Below are 19,942 nucleotides of genomic sequence, written 5' to 3'. Positions count from 1 at the left end.
CCTGCTGCCTGGAGTCCTGATGGTAGTTGCCGTAGCTCAAGGCCGCTTGACACAAACAGGACAGAACTGGTTCTATTCTCTCAGTCTTGTTAATCAGTGCGACTGGTGGAGTGGTGCGCTCAAGGGAGAATTTGCCAGAAACTGAGACTAAAAACAAGGGGTGGAGGTGGTTGGGGGAAAATTCTCTGCAGGCCTTTGGTATTTCTGCCTGTTTTGTGAGCAGAGGCCCTTGCCTGCCTTTATTCTGGGCTATCTTTTTAAGAATGTTGTCTAGCAAACAGCGCTGCAGGAGAGCGTCCCCCTCCGGAGTGCGGGGCGGGCCGTCTCGCTGTTCCCTATCTGACATTCCCTTTCCCTAAGCTTGGGGTTTCTCTCCGGCAATGCAACCCGTCGTGTGTGCAGCGCCATCTGGTCCTTTCCATGTTGCTTGTGGGGTCTGGGGTTTGGGGAACGAGGCCAGAAAATGCTCCCATTCTGGCTCTTGCTGTTTCTGTGAGGAATGAAGTCTTTTGTTTCTGACCCAGGAATCTTCAGAGTCTGGGGAGGTAGCTTGTTAGCTTGGGAGGAGGGTAAGTCTTGGACGCCTCACAGCTCTTGACAGCCACGATTTGGCCCAGACCTCCTTGCGCGTAGTGGACGCGTGAATGTTACCCGCCGTGCGCATCACGAGAGGATAAAAGTCTGAGAGGGGGTGTCGCACTGGACTGTACCAGACCGGGCTGGCTCATGGGCATGGGGACATCGTCCAATGCTGTCCTTTGTCCAGCCCCCAGAGCCATTTCTGCACACTGACCTGGGAGGCTCGCGGGAGAGGGCGAGCAGGGCCCCAGGGTCAAGCCATGTGGGCCTCTACCACGGTCCTCCACACACACAACCTCTGCTGTCCCATCTCTGAGGCAGGGAAGATGCCAGCACCAGGCTCAGAGGGTTTTGTGGGGACTCACTAGGCAGGCTGGGTGCAGGGGAGTGCTCCGGCTGTGGCGGTGACTCTCGTGGCTAAAGGTGTTGCTCTGACCTCTGCGCCTTCTCTGGAAGGGTCGCCTCTCCCTCTTCACAGCATGTCTGTAATCAGAGTTTATCTCTTCTACCCTGAAATTGGCCAATTTACATGACACCCCTCACCACAGTCACTGGATGTGCCTCTAATCTAATTAGACTAATTTCAATTTCCTGGATTTAATGACTTTTAATTTAATTAATTTAGAATGCAGTACACAGGGTGATTAATTAGGGAACGTTACTGGGGGATTTGGAAGGTGAATCGTGGTAGGGAAGTGTTTAAATATCGTGGCGGTGTCCACCGGTGGTCGCTTGGCCGGGGAGGGGCAGCGCCTGGAGGGTGGAGCTGGGATTTGAGGGGAAGTCACTGGTGTCCAGCTTTGCTCCCTCGTCTCTCGCTCGCGGTGACTATGAGCAACTCTCAGGGGAGGTGAGGAAGAGGCAGTTGCTGCTGGCGAATGTCAAGTTGACAGTGAGGCAAGCATCCTGGGAGGTAAGGATAGACCTTGTTTTTCTACAGAGTTCTAGCTTTCACCAGGTTTTCCAGGTACCAGGTACAGAAGCAAACTGCGGCACTGATCAAAATGGAGATCTGATTTCATTTTATTGCTATACTCACTTACTGAGTACTTGGACTAATAATAATATTAATAATGATGATGATGATGATGATGTTGTTAATATAATGCTACATGCCAGGTGCCGCTCTGAGTGCTTTTATTTCTATTAACTCGTCTTATTGTCATAGGAGGTAAGTGCTCTGAGGGAGGCATTTCCATTGTCTGAGGAGGGGCTGGAGGTACCTCGTTGGCTCTGCTTGGGAGATCTGTTCTCGTATTGCACACAGGGATAACTCCCGGTGGAGTCCAGTCTGCAGCGGGTGGATGGGGGGACATTTTAGGGCTGGGCATTGTTGCGAGGACCCCTTAAGTCCTCCATCTCCATGTTTGCGTTCTCCATCTCCAGGACAGCGCTTGGAGAGCCCTCTATGAGGCCAGGCGGGCCTCCTCACGCATCCACCCACGGCTGGCCCACCCACGGCTCTCTGAGCGGAGTCTGCCCTGGGATCTTCTCAGGGCCCAGCTGGGAGCTGAGCCCGAAAGTTCAGGGTGAGCTGCCTTCCCTCATGGCCTCCCTTCCTCTTTGCCCATGACCTCAAGAAGCCATGCCCTCTGTTTGCCATTTTGGGCTTCAGACTGTGGTTCTTTTGGGCCTGTGGAAGCTGAGCTGAGCCCTAGACCCTCCACCCTGAGCTGGGCCCTCTACCCTGACATTCGGCTCCAATTCCAGGGTCACTATTCTCCAGGTGGGTTCACCGAGCATCTCTGGGGCTCTGAACCTTGGTCTCCTGGAACAGCGGGCCATGATACCAGTAAGGAAAACGTGGTGTAGACTTCACTCCCTGATGTACAAGCAACAACTAATAGGGCTGGACTCTATTACCCAGAGAGGTAAAGACCAAGATCAGTAAGTGGAAGCCATAGAGAGACCCTCTGTGAGAAAGGATTTTCCAAGGGCCTGAGCTTTCTTAGGTGGAATGGGTTCTTTGGTAGGCTGTGAGTTCCTGAAGGGTTCAAACAGAATACCCATCAAACCCCAACCACTGTGAGTTCAAACAGAAGCTGAGAGGCAATAATTTGCTCACCTGGTCTTTTTCTGGAATGTTCTTTCCTATCCTTTTCTGCTGGTTAACTCTTATTCAACCTTGAAGACAGCTCAGGCATCATTTCCTAGTAGACCAGGTGTTCTGTGTGCTCCTGTGATGCCCCCGGGCATAGCTTCGTCATGGCACTCACCATACATCACCATGATGCGCTTCTGAGTTTCTCTCTTTCGAGTCTTGTCCATATCACCCTTCAATAACCCTGCAAAGTACGCGTGGTTTCCCCTTGTTGGAGGGTGGGGAGCCCAAGGCTCAGCATGTCTAAAGGTCTCGCCCATGAAGCCAGAAGGAGGCGGAGACGGTTGGGGGCCGGGTTTCCTGGTTTCCCAGTTTTCCTGTGTCTACAATCTTTCCACCACGTGATGCTGCTCTCCTAACAGGGGCCCCGGATTCTGCGATGCGTGAGGTCACCTGCTTGTGTGCCAGCCGCGTACCTGATGCAGCAGGGGCAGAGCCATCAAAGGGTGGCACAAGGGCCATCTTTGGAACTATGCTGATTCCCATGCACAGCCAAAGGAGCACATGAGTCCCACTCATTGGCACACATTCTCCCCCTCTGAGCCCTTTGGAGGTCGTGGAGAGGCCAGGAAAACAATGAGAATCAGGGCAGCCAGAGCCCGCATTTCTTCTGGACCTACGGGTCTTGTCTGGGCCTGAGCCAAAGCCCCCTTTTAGCACCAGCATTCCTTGATTTCACAAAGGTGAGCAGAGCCCTGCCTGTGGTTTTAAGGCTGGATTCCTTTTCTATTAAGATCGCCGAAGGCCCCATAGGATTAACTCACAGTCACCCCTGTGAAAGCTGATCCGAGTGGAAAATCGAGTTAGAAAATTCTGCCTTCCCTTTCCCTCCCACCTCAGCAGATTAAGGGAAGGCCCGATGTTGAGTTCTGGAGGTTTATGGGAATGTGCAGTTGCTGGCTGTTAAGCACTCACTCTTTGGGATGTTGGCAACCTTTCCCATAAATCATTGCTGGTATGTCTTAGCCTTCCCTTGCCAGCGACGCGGAGGCCTGCAACACCTTTTCCGTGCAGTAGCCTGTGCAAATATTGAAGTCGGTCCCAGAAAAACACCAGCATAGAAGGGGAAACTTTGATGTTTGCTAGTTATTTTCAGACAACCCTTGCCAAATCTTAATTTTTCTAGTTTACAAGTAAGGGATTCTGACCATCTGTCTGCTGTCAACCGATGTTTGTTTGGATGAAGATTTTATTTTTTTTTTTCTCCCAATCTAGCACTCCTGTTCTTACAAGTAGTTTATTGGACTTCATAAATGTCAGCTTTTTGCAGGCATTTTGTAAGCAGCTTATGATTTAGTATTTAATCAAAATTGAGCAGTCAGCGTCTGTAATCAATCTGAGGTGGGAGGAACAATGAGATTCACGATGGACGGCTTCCGGCTAGCTCCAGGAGAACTGGGTGTACGTCAGAAGGGATGGGGGCACGTGGGACGATGGGGGGAGTAAACACGCCCTGGGCACTGGTCACATGCTACCCTGTGATGGTGTCCACTAGCGATTGCCGGGAGTGAGTAGCAAGCCAGCCCAAACTCAGGGGCTTAAAACAATAAGCTGAAAACAATTTAGCTCCTTAATTTATGGAGTCAGCCGGGAGTGCCCTCTGGCCTCTACTGAGCTCTGTAAAGGTGTGGGGATAAGATGGCTGTTGGTTGATCTTGGCTGGCCTCCTCTGGGAAGACTGGGGCAACTTGACTGCACTCCACGGGTTTCTCATGCTCTACCAGGTTAGCTCAGGCATATTCTCATGGCAACGAGGCGGGGCGGGGGTGGGTGTGTGAAAGCAATGGCACCAGTCCCTCAAGTTCTTCCCTAAGCCTCTGCGTGCCTTACATTTGCTGACATCCCATCAGCCAAAAGGTGACACGGCCTAACTCTGAATCAAAGAGGGGGATAGACTCCAAGTCTTTATGAGACAGTCTATTTCTTTGTGAGAAGAATTGCAAAGTCACAGGCAAAGGCTTCCGGTACAGGAAGGGGTAGGGAATGCAATCTCTCCTGGGGATTCTGGAAATCCCAAGGAGCACGTCATGTTATCGCCATAATGCCCATTCGGAGAAAGGGAAATTCAGAGGTTAAGTCATTTGTCAGAAGTGTCTTAGCTGTTTGCCATGAAGCTGGCCGTCTTCATTGGTTTGCCTTGATGTACTTTTGACTCTGCGAACCTACTTTTCCCTGTGGGTAGGTAAAGCAGGAGTAGGGGAGGCTCCCTCAGCAGGGGGAGGACCTTAGAGGATGGGGCCTCCCAGACAGTGTTCTCCCCTGCAGACAGGGAGTGGCCTGTGCCTCTCCAATGCCTCACAGGTCTGGCTTCTGCAGGAAGGTTTCAGAGAGCAAAACTACTCTTTGAGGGTTTTCAGGTGGAGCGAGGAAGGTGCAGCCTTTGCTAGGTTTGCTAGAGAGGAATGCTAAAGGCGGGAGGCCTCCTAAGATGTTGTTTTTAAATTCCTTCCCTGGTTAGTGTTATGGATTGAATTGTATCCCTACTCATTTATACGTTAAAGCCCTAAGGCCTGAAATGGATACAGGGAGAAGAGAGGTCAGTCGCTCACTTTCTCCTTTGCTACCTGCTTCCCTGCCCCTGAGGATCCACTTCATGCCACAGTAGGGTTGGTAACAATTGTCAGGAGAAAGTGAAGCTCATGAGGGAAACTGAGGCACTGCTAAAAATCACACCCACCAGTCCCTCACCCCCACCTCAGCCCTCTGGCTTCTCCCTGGCCCTCCCCTTCCCTCCATCCCCTCAGCTCCTCCTGGGCCAGCCCGTCATGGGGACAACACAGGCCAACGAGTCAGCCTGGCCCCAGTGGGACCCCACTCTGGCTGTTTGTCCCTGGCAGTCTATAAACCCCCCGAGCCTTAGTTTTCTTCATCAGTAAAACGAAAGGACGTGGCTTAGTGTAAGGTTGCTATAAAAAAACGCAAAATGTTGTCTAGTTCATGGACATTCAATTAATATTCCTTTACCGTCCACCTCCTCCCTGCTCCCGTTGACCTGAATCTTCATGGCACTTTCCTATGCCTTCAATAATTTAGCACACATGGTTTATTAAACAGGGGCTTTCTGATGGGCTGTTACTGACCTGGCGAAGGATGGATGTTCCCTGGGAGGCTGGCCAGGCCCTGAAGGGAGAGTCAGTGATGGGCGAGCCAGCTAGGATGGTGTCCTTTTGCAAGGGGGGAGTGGCTGGAGAGCAGACCCTGATGCTGTCACCATTGTGCCTTGGGCCACCTCTTGGCCCTTTGAGGCTGCCGTTTCTGCGAGATGGGGTTCATACTGCTTTTCCATGAGGTTTCTATGGAAACTGAAACAGAGCAGGTGAAATTCTTAGCTCTTCATATCTCCTCACTCTGCACTTAGTGCTCAGGCCAGCTTTGAATCTGAGGAAGGAGGCTGGTTACCCAGCTGGTCTGTCTGTGGGACTGCACTGTCCTGGTATTTCTCCAGAACTGGTCATGTTGCTTGAGGCATCGCTGTCCTACAGTCATTCCTTTGGTGCCTAATGAGGAAATTCACTTCTGAGAAATAAGTTTCTGGGATCAAAGACACATCTTTGGATTGGAGAAGCCCTTGATCCCCTGATGGCTGATGTGTAAGAGGAAGGGCCCTTGGGATTCCTGGCACTAGTTCTGGCTCTGACGCTAGAAAGTGTCACTGTGTGACCTTGGATAAGTCACTCCCTCTCTCTGGGCTTCAGTGTTCTTAAATAGAACATTAAGGGCTTAGGTTAGATGTGATCAAGGATTTTGATTAGCTCAGAAGATGAACTCCGAAGCTCCTTGTGGGGTTCCAAAGAGGTGGGATCCAGATGGGTAGGTTTGGTGAAGGCGTGGTGAAAAGGCGGAAGCAGGGGACATGGGGTGGGGGTGGGCAGAAGCCGCCCACCTGGGTGTGGCACCCATGGTCACACAAACCTATAAACTTGATGGTTCAACTGAAGGCCAACTCATGGGATGATTGAGTCACTGACTGATTTATTTTCTTTATAAGGCTTCCTCTGACCCTTAGCAGCCCAAAGTGCTCTCTCCCTTCCCCGACCTTCTGGGCCCCTCCATGCAGCCTCACTTCATCTCTTGTGACATCTCCCCACTATCTCTTTCTGGCCTGGCTGTTCTCCAGATGGCCCCATGCCTGCTGTTCCATGCCCTGCTTTACTCACTGCCTTACTCATTGCCATCTCTACTTTCCAAAGTTCTGGCCATTGCTTAAGGACCTGCTCAAAAGCCACCTCCTCCTGGAAGTCTTCCCAGCTATCTGATTCAAAACTCTCTTTCCATGTGCTCCTTATTAGCACCTTTCAGTGTCTGTCAATTGACATGAGATAAGGTCAAAACTTTTAGCTTATGTCCCTAGCCTTGTCTTTCATCACTGCCCTCCACACCACCCCGCTGCAGGTAGGCCAGGGTGTCTCTTTCCTCTGTGCAGAACAGAAGCTGTTTCTGCCTGGAAAGGCTGTTTCCTACCCTGTCCCCATGATGATGACACTTTAGGGCTCTAAGACTCAGATTTTGACCCCTGTACTGCTAAGAGTTTCTTGGACTCGTCTTTTAGTCTACAATGGGCCATGAGCCAGTCTCATACACGAATCTGGTGACCCTGGTTTATTTGTCTCTAAAGTCCCAGTGGTTTGCATAGCACCTGGCACATAGCAAGTGCTCAGTGAACATGGCATTGAAGAAAATTCTTCCACGTGTCCATCACAGCACCCAGCAGAGGCCAGGACCCAGGCAGGTGTGTGGATGGAATTGTTGATTCAGAGTTTTGTTTGCAGGAGCCCTGGGCTTTGGGCTGGAGCCTTGGAGCTGACAGAGCAGAGGCAATGGTTCCTGTAGAGTGTGTGTGTGGGTGTTTTCTCTCTGGATCCCCATCCTGCTGGGGTCTTGGTGGTCTTCCATGTGTAGGAGGAAGCTTTAGCTCCTCAGAGACTCCTACCTCTCCCTGGACATCCTTTCCTCCCAGGCACCGGGCTGCCAGCCTACCAGCTCCTGAGTCAGTACCAGAGATGCTCCTAGAGGGCCCTCCATGGTCCCGTACAGACAGCATTCTGTCTTAGAGCCGCACAGTCCTGCCCTGGGTACCTTAGCAGGTTTATGCCCCCTCACGTCTGCTGGGGGAACCACTCATGCCGGTCTTCTTGTGTGCTGGGTCCTGGGTGAAGCCCCTGTGTGAAGGATCTGATTTAATCTTCATAACCACCCTAATCGCAGAGGGGAAACTGAGGCACGGGTGTTGGATCACAAAGCGGCCGAAGGGAGAGAAGGGGGATGAGGTCGGGCAGCCTTCGCCACAGCCCATGCTCCCGAGTGCTTTGCCCGCTCCCTCTCCTGGCCTCGTTGGAGCTACTGAGCTCACGTTAACAGGTGGCAACATGATGGGCATGCAGCAGGCGTGCGATCTGGAGGTTGACGTCATCCATCTCTAACTCAGTCCTCTCGTTATAAAGATAAGGAAACCGAGGCACCATTCACGTAAGCGACCTGTTGGTCACGTTGTGGTTTGGGTGGACTCCAAGTCAGGTGTCCTGGTGGCCGGCTATTTTCGTTTCTCATTACACTGTGCCCTGCAGGCGAAAAATTAGAAGTAAAGAGAATGTGACATTTTGGAGGAACTGAGGCAGAGAGGGGCATGGTGGGGGAGGGTGGTTGAGGACACAGGAGGAGCCAGTTCCGCTCTGTCACTATTCCGATCACCAGTGAGGATGGTCCCGTTAATGGTCCCAATTTGCAGTTCTGCTGATCTGATCAGAGAGGCGTGGGAGATTGACTGAGACCAGTAGTTGGTGAAAGAGAGTAGAATTTGAATTTAGATGTATCTTTCTCCAAGTCCTGTGCTTTTCTTCTTGCCTTGCCAGTTCAAGAGTGGGGCCGAAGGTCAAGGTCAGAGCAGCCACAATTTAAACCCTCAATTGTGGCAGAGAGCAGGCTGGCTGCTGGGGTGGTTCTTGCTGAGCACGGGGAGAGCTCCTGGGGCTGGGGAGAGGGTGGTGTGGGGTGGCCATGCGTCCCAAGGGAAGAGGCAGCCCTTGAAGCCGAGGTGGCTGGACCTCTTCCTTGGAGAGCGGATGTAGCTAGGAAGCACCATGTAGGAAGCACCAAATAGCCCCTTGGGCCTCTTGTCTAGCAGGGTAGCTTTCGAAGGGTAGAAAGTGAATTCGGACTTGCAGGTTTGAGGATCCTATGCTAGAGGTAGATAGGAAATGTCTCAGAAATCTTCAGTTTTCTTTTGAAAATTCATGCAGCCTTGGCCTTCTTTCCCCCAACATAGCCATGTTGTAAGTGCAATGGTTGACTCTGGCTATGTGAGCCTGGCTGAGCAGCCTAGATGGGGTAGGTCAATGGACCCCGTCTTTGGCCACAACCTGTTCAACACTTACCAATAACTAGAATAGAATTACGACTCATGGTATCCCTGGAAGATAGGCTGTATTCATTACCCCTTTCACAGACCGGGAGAGAGTGAGGGGCCTGCCCAGGTTCCCAGAGCCATTGATGTTATAAGATTTGGAACCCACATAGGTCTGACTCCAAAGCCTGAGGCACTGATTCACCCATGGCCTTGAACTGCCTTGTCGTGGAGGGGCATGTGGGAAAGCGGGAAGGATGGATGTTTCCTCCCAGAAGGTGAGGGCCAGGATTTGAAAAGGACTTCAACAGGGCAGAGACAAACCTTGGGTCCAAATGAATGCACACCAAGAAAAAGGACAGTAGACACCTTTGCTTGCACTGGGGTTCGGAGTACCCACCAGACACACACAGGATGTGGGATACCTGGGTCAACAGCACAAGTGAAAGATGCTGGGTTTTTAGTTGACAGGAAGTCTCCTATGAGTCAACAGGGGGAGGTGGCAACCAGCAAAGCTAATGTCACTGTAGCCTCCACAAGTGAAGGTACAATGAGGAGGGAGGGGACACTCCCAAGTCCTGGAGTTTGCCTCCAGGAGTTGGGGTTCAGGGATACTTTGTCAGGAAAAGGGGTGCTCGCAACCCACCAGGATCTCCGACACAGCGGCAGGGGTGCGACATGGGTGGGAGTGGCTCCTGGCTGTGGTTCTACACTCTCCCAGTCCCCTGGCGTCACCGAAGCATAGTCGTATATTTCTGAGCAATTGTAGCTCTGTCTTGACCTTAATGCAATCGCCTCACCTGCCTTTGGAATACACTACTCTGTCCACTTTGGTTTTTTATTCACATAACCTGCATAAATGTGGGGATTCCTCGTGACCCAGTTTCTACGCAAAGTCACATTCAAAGCCGCACAATGCGGCAAGCAAAAGAAAGAGGGTTTTCAGGTTTCCTGCACATCTCTCAAAGAGATGAAAAAGGATGAGGTCCCTGCTGCTTCTCTATCTCCTTATCTTGTGCTTCAAATCTTCTTTAGAAACTTTCACTCACCCAAGGCTCCCCGAAGCCTCCCGGCTTCCAGTTCATTGGACATGCCATCGCTTTCGACTTCCTGCGTCTTCATGTCACACTTCTTGTCCCTCCTGCTCTTCCCCCTCTTTCTTTTTCAGTTCTCTTTCCACTTTACTGCTGACCCAAATGCCTCCCTACAAAGTGGGGGACTCAGGGCCGGATGGAGCCAGCCAGGTTGTTCCCCCGTTTCTCAGGTCTCTCCAGCCTTGTCCGCCCCTTCACATCCTCCCCAGATCCTGGGATGGCCAAGATGGAGCTCTGATGGGAGCTGGCCAAGGAGAAGCAGAGTAGGCCAGGACCACAGTTTTGGAGAGGGTGTATGTGGCAAACATGGCAATGGGAAGGATGATGGGTAACCAGCAGCAGGCAGAGGCCCTGCCCCAAAAGGTCCCCCTCACCTGTGTGGCTCATTTCCATTGCCCTGGGCGCCTCTTCTTCACAGGGTTGACCCCGTTTTCTCACATGGCATACCCCGAGATGGACTGGTGGGAGGCAGGCTGGAGAGACAGCATCTGCCACACATCCATGCGCCCCTCCCCGACACTTCCCTGCCTCTCCTGTAGCCAGGTTGGGGCCTGTGGCTTGTGCTGACCAATAGAGGCTGTGAATGAGGCAATTAAGAATTGATGTACCAGGGAGCCTGGGCAGCTCAGTTGTTAAGCATCTGCCTTTGGTTCAGGTCATGATCCCAGGGTCCTGGGATCGAGCCCCGCATCACGCTCCCTGCTCAGCGGGAAGCCTGCTTTTCCCTCTCCTACTCCCCCTGCTTGTGTTCCCTCTCTCGCTGTCTCTCTCTCTGTCAAATAAATTAGAAAATCTCAAAAAAAAAAAAAAGAGTTGATGTACCTCCTCCTTCCCTCTCTGGCACAGTGACTTTGGAGGTCCTGTGTTCCAAACAGCGTGGAAAATGGGGGAGGGGCTCCCAACCCCCACTGCACCTTATACCCGCAAGAAGTCTGCTTCCATTATATGAAGCCCCCAAGATTTCAATGTTGTCCCTGTCACATTGCCCGGCCTGTCCCAGCGAATGCTCAGAGCATCAGAATGAATGGAGTAATCACTATTCTTGAGTTCTTTAATGGCAGGAAGGAAAAAGCTGCCTCTGGAGCCACCAAGGGTGGCTGATGGGCCCCTTCCCTCCCCCTCCTCATGCCGCTCAGATGGCACTTCCGGTTCGGTCACACCTCCCATGGGCTTCTTCATCCCCCACTGACTCTGCCAGTTGCCGTCCTACACAGTCAAGTGTGCACAGCATTAGGGGCTTGCCAAGAACACAGCCTAGCAACTGCCAAGGCTGTTGGAGGAAGAGTATTGTCACAGACAGTGTTCACAGGAGAAATGGATGGCCCCGGCAGCCAACTCTTTGTCTCTAAGGGAAGCAAGTAGAGGTTAGATGTCCATCACAGATTTTGAGGGGACGGGGCATGAAGATGAGAGGGCAGGATGAACCAGATGATTTTTAAGTCCCATTCAACCTTGAGAGTCTCCAGCCCTGAGTCCATTTCTTTTTCTTTTTCCTTTTTTTTTTTTTTAAGAAAGTGGCTGAATGGATAAATTTTCATCACTAAGAAAGTGAAGAACTTAGGAAATAAAATAGCCTCCCTTAATGAGCAGGTAAATATGGTAACACTAACAATATCCTTTCATGCCTGCTCATGAAATCAACGTTCTCAGCTCCCATGAGGTTGACAAATGGTGATCGGTGGTCACGAAGGCATGTGAAACATATCTGTCATTTACGTGTCAACCACAAGGAGGACCGAGCTGAGGGACGAGTCACAGCCTCGAGACAGACCGAAGTCATCATGATAACAGCCCCATAATAAGGACATCAGTGTTTTATCGTGCACAAAGTGTTCTCCTTGACATCCTGAGTGCTTAGAGATTACAATCTCTGGGTTGATTGTCACATACCATATATTATCATAGATCTCTGAATTTATGATTACAGCCTCTGGAGGAGAAGGGCTGCCATTCTGATGTTGGCAGGGAGATTTTTGGAGACTTGTCCCACCCAGGAGCTCATAGCAAGTTAAGGGGGGAAATCCAAGAACTGAACCTAGATCTTTTGATTGGAAGTGATGGATTTTCAAATAACAGAATGCGTCAATTCCTGGCGCTAGCCGGTGGGGCCAAGCTCAGTTCACACGCTCCTTGGTTCCCGAGGCACTTCCAGTTTCTGTGCGTGGGGAGTGAGGTATAGCGAGAGTGAAGATAGCCCTGAACTGCTTATAGGAACAAGTCCAGGGTTGTGTTGCAGAAGAGGGGGAGGCTGGGACCCACAGTGCAGGCAGCCGCAGCACCTGCCAGGAGATCCAGAAAGCTCCTGAGACTGGCACTCAGTTCATGGGGATCTTTTAAATTCAGTGTCTGGACCTAGAGAAGGCAAACTGGGTTGCCTCATCCTTGCAAGAGAAAATGGATCCACAGGATCCCACTGTCAGAATGGGAAGCAGAGGCCGGCCGGGGACTAGAGGAGGGGTGAGGGGTGTTGCAGGTCTGGGAGTTCCTCGGTGTCTCTCCCCACCTCCCCCTGCTCTGTGTGTTCAGTTGCATTAGCCTCCTTCCACCAGGCAGGGCGGGCTGAGTGCGAGGAGCTCATTTCTAGCCGCTGTGTTTGTGTACGTCTCCACCCGAAGATGTCTAACCACAGACTTCCTCTTGACTCCTGGCAACAGAGAGAAAACAAAACCGCAGCAGCTTTCATTGCTGAAAACACAAAACTGACTCGTTTGCCTAATAAGCCCAGACGGAGGAGCTTTATTTCTGGGAGGAAGTGCTCCCGACTCCACTTCAAGGAGTCTCGGGTGGGCAGTCAGACCGCCAGACGATGCCATGCGCTGCCCAGGTGGAAGGAAGCCACTCCCACCCGGGGGGGGGGACCAGAGCACCGGGAGCCCACTTCTGACCTGTGGGGTTGGGCACGAGGGGGACACATATGGAGCAGGGCCCCCCTCGTTCTGCTCCAAGACACCAGTGACCTCTCCTGCCAACTCTGGTTTCAAAGCACCTGTTCTGTGTATTTTGTATTCCTTTCTCTTATGTTCTGTGTCATTAATTTCAGTTATTGATCAATTCCCATTTTGTATTTTTTTGGTTCACTTATTTTTTTAAAAATTCCTTATGATGTGTATTTAGCTTCTTTATTTTTAGTCTTTCTTCTTTAATAAGAAGGCATTTCAGGCCTTGATTTCCCCTGAGTTGAGCTTTTTTGGGGGTCCCCATAGGTTTTGAAATAAATGTTCTCCTTTTCATCTGTTTCTACATGGTTTTTAATTTTCCCTTTTTTTTCTTTAAGATTTATTTATTTATTAGAGAGAGCATGAGAGAGGAACAGAAGGAGAGAGGAGGGGAGACAATCCTAAGCAGACTCTTCCTTGAGCCTGGAGCCCAATGCAGAGCTTGATCCCAGGACCCTGAGATCATGACTTGAGCCAAAACCAAGAGTTGGATGCTTAACTGACTGAGCCACCCAGGTACCCCTAGTTTTCGTTTTAATATTTCTATTGTTCCATGGATTATCTAGAACTATGTTTATTAATTCCCCAGTAGTTAAGAATATTTTCAGCCCCATTTTTTATTTGAAAATTTTGGATTATAGTAAGAGATTGTGACCTTTAATTTAAATTTTAAAAAATTTTTCTTTGCACCCAAGGATGCGATCGAATTTTATAAATGTTCTATGGGGAAGAAATAGCTGAGCTGGTCGGGGGGAGAGAATGGAGTTCTGACATGTCTTTGTTTGGCAGATAAATCACCCCATTTCAGATCGCACTTCTCTCCGTTTCCAGCTGTGTGTCCACGGACGAAACACGGAATTTTTGGGAGAATTTATTTTCCATCTTTAAAATGGGAGCAATAGGAATGTGCACCTGTCAGTGTTTCTGGGAAGATGAGAAGAGATTGTGTAAGGAAACATGCCTAGAGTGTTGCCTGGCACAGAGAGAACAGTTACTAAATAGAATTATTGCTATTTTTATTGTTGGTTTGAGCAGAGTAGAAAGGGAGGAACTTTACTGTTAGTTCCCTAAGCTTTATTCCTGCCGCAGAACTGTAGTTCTGGTTATCGAGAGGCCTGGAAGGAAAGAGGAAATGGATAGAAGCCACCCCCTCCCTGGGAGGGGAGCCACCTGAAGCCCAGAGGAATGGGGCTACTTGCCCAAACCAACACAGCAGTTTGGTGACACAGCCAGGCTTCCAGCTCAGGTCTCAGCTGGCCAGTCTCTCTCCCTCTGCTGGCGGCCCCTCTTGAGAGAAGAGGCAGCTGAGAGGAGAGGTTGCTTCTGTGGTGAGGGAGGGCTGCAAGCTCCTGGTGCATGGCCACCTCTGAGCTGTCATGTGACACCTTCACCATCCGGGAAGGGCAACTCTGAGATCAGTAAGCTCGAAGGGGAAGCTGGGCAGAGAGGGTTGGTGGGGTGTGGTTGGATGCTTGGGACATTGCTGTTTTGTTGCTTCGTGGGGGGCCGGGGGAAAGCCGGACTTAAGCTGGGGGAGGGGTCCTCCAAGGGTGGCTGCACCGCTCTGGGCTTCAACCCTTTGTGCCAGTCTGCCATGCTTCTCAAGCCCCGGGCTGACCTGGCAATGGCGGGTGCTCCCGAGGACGCCATCTTTGTCCCTCCCGCAGAACTCGGGGGCAGTGCTCCGTGCTGCTGATCCGTTGTCTCAGCAGCACGGCCATGCTCCTGGAAGCTGGAGGGGCAGAGGGCCAGCTGAGTAGCACTGTGGGTGCCTAATTAAGAAGTAAGGCCAAACTGGGGTGCCTGGGTGGCTCAGTGGGTTAAGCCTCTGCCTTCGGCTCAGGTCATGGTCTCAGGGTCGTGGGATCGAGCCCTGCATCGGGCTCTCTGCTCAGCAGGGAGCCTGCTTCCCTTCCTCTCTCTCTGCCTACCTCCCTGCCTACTTGTGATCTCTGTCAAATAACTGGGTAAAATCTTAAAAAAAAAAAAAAAAAAGAAGTAAGGCCAAACGAGACGTGGTGCTGGCTCGGCCTACCCGCTGACATTGGAGCTGCGAGGACACTCCACCCTGGCTTGCAAGGAACTGGGAAGCCATGGGACCTTCTCTTTGATGGGAGGCTTGGGAGGGGACGGAGCCACTGAACGCAATGACAAGGCAGAGGGTGTCTGAACTATCTGCTCCGGGCCACTGAACTTGGGAGCACGGTCATTTGTTGGCTAAGAATTCCCCGTATCCATAAGGATCACCTAACTATGTATGGACCATGAGGGGAGAAACAGGCCTCTGACAGACAAGCATGTGTCGCGGTAGCCGGACTCTGACCTCAGATAGGGGTAGGCGCTGGGGGATAGGCTGTCGCCAGGTAAGGCCCAGGATTCAGGGCTGATTCTGGTGGCTCCTCCATAGAAAATTAAAAAAAAAAAAATTATGAGGCCCTTATCATTATTATGAAAATTCAGTAAGTCAATGCTTGCTTGGTAAATATCAGCACAAATGCAGAAGAAAGTTGTGGAATTAACTTTGGTCTGAAGATGCTAGCTGATTCTTTACTGTGTTCCCAGCTCTGTTAGAAGCTGTGGAGAAATGGGGTGAAGTCTTATTCCCCCATCGTGGGGCTAGTGGGCTTTCTCAATGTGAAATGCTTTGTAAGCATCATCCTTTCCCCTCCTCTTCCCCTGAACACACTTCAGTTAAGCACCTACTACAAGTCAGGTTCTGGGCTAGGAGCTGGATAATATAGTGATCACTGCCTACGAGGAAACAGACAAGAGCAAATGGGTAGTGACCAAGCTCTGCTTGGCTGCCAGGGATTGTCCCAGAGAAATGGATAGGTTCAATGGGTGCAGGCAAGAAGGCAATGAGCAGCAAACTCAGGAAGGCTTCTGGAAAGCTCCCGATAGAGGGGACACCCGATGTGGCTCTTGATGAAGGAGCAGGGATGAGGAGCAGGGTCCTCGTGGGGAACCTGGGCAGGAGGAACAGTGCACACAAAGACATCGAGGTGAGAAACCCACCCACACAAGGGCATCAGGGAAGCACGGGAGCCTGATTTCAAATTCTGATCCCAGGGTGCACAATGGAAGTCCTCTTGGAGCTCAGAAAAGTTGATGGCCCCCAATGGGATACACACATTGAAAGAAACTTACCTAGACGTTGACATGGAGCAGGGCCAGAGTGGTAGGTCAACGGTGGGTGTAGTGGGAAAGGCGCGGGATTTGAAGCAGAAAGTTCTGCTTCTAATTCAGGCCTAGCTCTGTGACCTGGGGTCACTATGAACCTCTTTGGGCTTCAATTTCATTCTCTCTGAAATAGGGACAGGTGACCTGAACATTCTCCTGGAACTCTTCAACTTTGGCTGGAAGGAATCACCACAAGATGGGGTGTGTGAGCGGATAGAAGCCAGTTTACACGGAACACAGTACGGGGAGCAGAGACGTTGTGATCTTGGCCTTTCTAGAGTCCACAGTGTGGTGGAAAGACAAGAAAGCAGCCAGTTATCACACAGTCTGGTCTGAGTTTTGGCAGGCTGAGTGAGGCCAGGACACAGGGGAGCCCAGAGGACAAGCCCCCTTTTGCCCAGCCTGGGAAGTTAGAGTGCAAGTTAGCAAGGCAGAGATGCAAGGAAAGGGATGGCTAGGCAGAGGGAACAGAATGAGCAAAGGCATGCAGTGGGAGGCCAAGAGCAGTTCTGTCTAGCCAAGACCCAGAATCTGAAATGGAGAGCGAAAAGGCTGCAGTAGGTTGACAGTGAACTTGAATGCTGTGTTAGGGAACTTGGACTTTATCCTATATGTAGCAGGGAACTATTGAAGATTCAGAAGCACGAGATCAAGGATTCATCAGGCTTGGCCACCCATATGGCAAATTGTGAGTGGGTCTGGGGGAGGCAGGCTGCAGAAATCCTAGATGCAACGAGCAAGGCACTTGTGGTGGCCTCGTGGAGGCTGCTCTTGCTGAGGCTGCTCGGACTGCCAGGGACATTTCCCTCAAGCAAAATGATGACCTTGGGGAAAGGATATGGCAATATTTCACAAAACCCAGGGGTGAAAACTTCAGCCCCGCCCTGGAGGAACTAGAATCAGGAACTACGGAGTCATGCCTAGGGCTCTTCTCCTTGTCTCACGGTTGTTCTTCCTCTTTCTTCTCTCCATCTTCGGGCCAGATCTCTCTGGTAGAGGGGTGCCCCGCTGCCCGACTCCTGCTCCTTACCGCCAAACGCCCTGCAGAGGCAGAAGACAGGATCTCCCTCCTGGCGTTGGTCTCAGGGGCAGGCCCTGTGGCTAAGCCCCGGGGGGGCAGATTTGTGACCTTGGGGCAGGGGGGCCTGTGGCTAAGAAAGGGAGTGTCTCCCAGACAGCGTGGCTCCAGAATCCACTCCTGTGGGTCTGTTGGGGGGTGTGCTTGTGGGTGAGTGGGGTGCTGGCTCTAGATTGGTCCCCAAGGGCTGTTTGTTCTACAGAGACCCTTACCCTGGGGGGGGGGGTAGGGTGAGTCACTGGGCTTTTGGGCGAGCCTGCTCTCCAGATACACAGTAGCCAGAATCCACAGAGACCTCCACTGACCTCTTCAGGAAGGGAGAAACCCAGAAAGTGAAACCCAGAAAAATCCCCATGTTCGCTATTGTGGACGGTGAACACCGACCATGAAAGAATCTGAGAGGAGCTTGTTTTGGGGGTGTGTGTGGGGGGCTGGGCCTTTCTGCTGCAGGCTTGGGGAGCAGGCAGGCTCAGGGCCCAGGGGTCTGGTAGGAGGTGGCCACTCTTGGAGGACGCAGCCGAGGCCCTAGGGCTGGAGGCTACCCAAGAAGGAGCCAGTAGCCTGGGGCTGAGGAGGGCACCCAGGATTTCTGGGGTGAGCCTGCGGTGTTCCTTTGTTTCAGATTCCTCTTGGACTTCACACAGCATTAGCTTGAGGAACCAGAAACATTTGGTGATTTTCCCCCAAATGTGGAGGGATCTTTCTTTCCCCTCTCTTGGGCTTCCCAGGGGTTCTCATAAACCCAGGAGGCTCTGCCCTCATTTTCCTATAGAATGGATTCCCTGAATAACAAGGGAGTCCAGCTGTAGCTGATGGAACAGAAAGCAGCATGGGCTGTGGGGGGACGAATGTGGGCTCCTATCCCTGTGTGTGGCAGCCCGTCCCCGTGGGAGGGAGGAGGTGGCCCAGTGGTCAAGCATGTGGCCTCTGCACCACACACTTCAACTCCAGCATTGTCGCTTACTGGTCGAAATTGCAGGCAAATGACTTAAATCTTGCCAGGTCTCCGTTTTCTCACCTGTGAAATGGGCATAATGATAGCTCAAAGAAAGGCACTGGTCCTCAGGATTTAACGAGTCCCGGAGAAGCACTAAGCACGGTGTGTGGACGGGCCCACCAAAGCTTGCAGTTTCAATGCTTACTGTCCCTGCTTTGGCACACACTGCAGTGCCTCAGCCCAATCCCCTGTGCTGTATTTGTTTGTTCTCAGTGCGTGGTGACAACACACCTGACATGCTAGCCATCCCTACCCCCTCCATGTTTGCTAACCCCTACCCACCCCCACGCTGCCACCTCTGGGATTTCACTCATTGGGCTCTTTCCTCCTCTGTCGTCACTGCTTGTGAAAGCTGCCTGGTCAAGACCCCACCACGCCTCAGGATTCAGCCTGATCTGCTGCCCTTCTTTGTGACAGCTGGCCGCAGATCTGGGAAGGAACCACCGCCTCGCTTCCACTCCCCATCAATCTGTGTGAGAAGGAGGCAGCATCCTGCAGTCCATCGTGCTGCAGGGCAGCTCTGGAGTGGCCAGTGCAGTGCCCAGCCTAGCGCTGCGACCTTGGCTTGCCTATGCCTCAGTTTCCCTGCATGTCCCACGGAGATAACGCAAGCAGTGTACTTTGTTCATGGGGCTGTTGGAAGGCCTATCAGGTGCAGACAATGCCGTTTGGTACCTCTGAAGGGTTCACCAAAGGTGGGATACTTCTATAAAATAATCTTCAGGGGCACCTGGGTGGCTCAGTGGGTTAAGCATCTAACTTAGGCTTAGGTCATGATCTTGGGGTTCTGGGATTGAGCCCTGTGTCAGGCTCCCTGCTCCGTGGGGAGTCTGCTTCTCCCTCTCCCTCTGTGCTCTCTCTCTCTCAAATAAATAAATAAATAAATAAATAAATAAATAAAATCTTTAAAAAAAATAAATAAAATAAAATAATCTCCAAAAACATGACTGTTAATGGCTGCGTAGCCTTCTATTATGTGGGGAGGTCCTAATTTATTCAACCAGCCCCTTGCTATTGGCAGTTTAGGCCATTTCTGCTCCTTCACTATTATAAATAATGCTGTAATGAACATCTTGTGTATAAATCTTCCTGTTTATCTCTGATGGTTTCCTCAGAAGAACTCCCCAAATCTTGTTTGTCTTCGAACAAAGCCCTGTCCCCCAGACTTTTCAATGATATCCTTTGAAATAAAAGCAAAGCCTATTATCCATCAGGGAAAGAAACATATGGAATACGTTAGCCAAGAGGTAGTTCAGGAGGAAGGTAGAAATAGGTTCAAGATGGGTTTGGATCCATTTCAGGATGTCTGACACAAAGTCAGCTGTACAGCTCCCCTCGAGTCTCCTTCCTGGAGAGAGGCAGAGGCTGATCCTCAGGGACCACTGACTTCTTTGACGGAAATCCAAAGGGCTTTGATGTTCTTGGTGTTGGAGAAGTGGCAATGACACATCCATAAGTGAAGCCCGTGTGTGTGGACAACTCCTCCAGCCAGTAGGGGGCGATATCGCCTGTCTCTGTCATCCAGTTGGGACTGGGATTTCTGGCTAACAAGGACTTCCTCTGTTGTCTTAAAAGTTTGGCTTACGTTTTATATATTTCTCTTGCCTGTTTTTCTTCCCTTCTTCCCACCTATATAC

Source organism: Lontra canadensis, unplaced genomic scaffold (assembly GCF_010015895.1).
Source record: "Lontra canadensis isolate GAN:19392208 unplaced genomic scaffold, GSC_riverotter_1.0 scaffold28, whole genome shotgun sequence".
NCBI lineage: Eukaryota > Metazoa > Chordata > Mammalia > Carnivora > Mustelidae > Lontra > Lontra canadensis.
Note: the sequence above shows the minus strand (reverse complement) of the source record.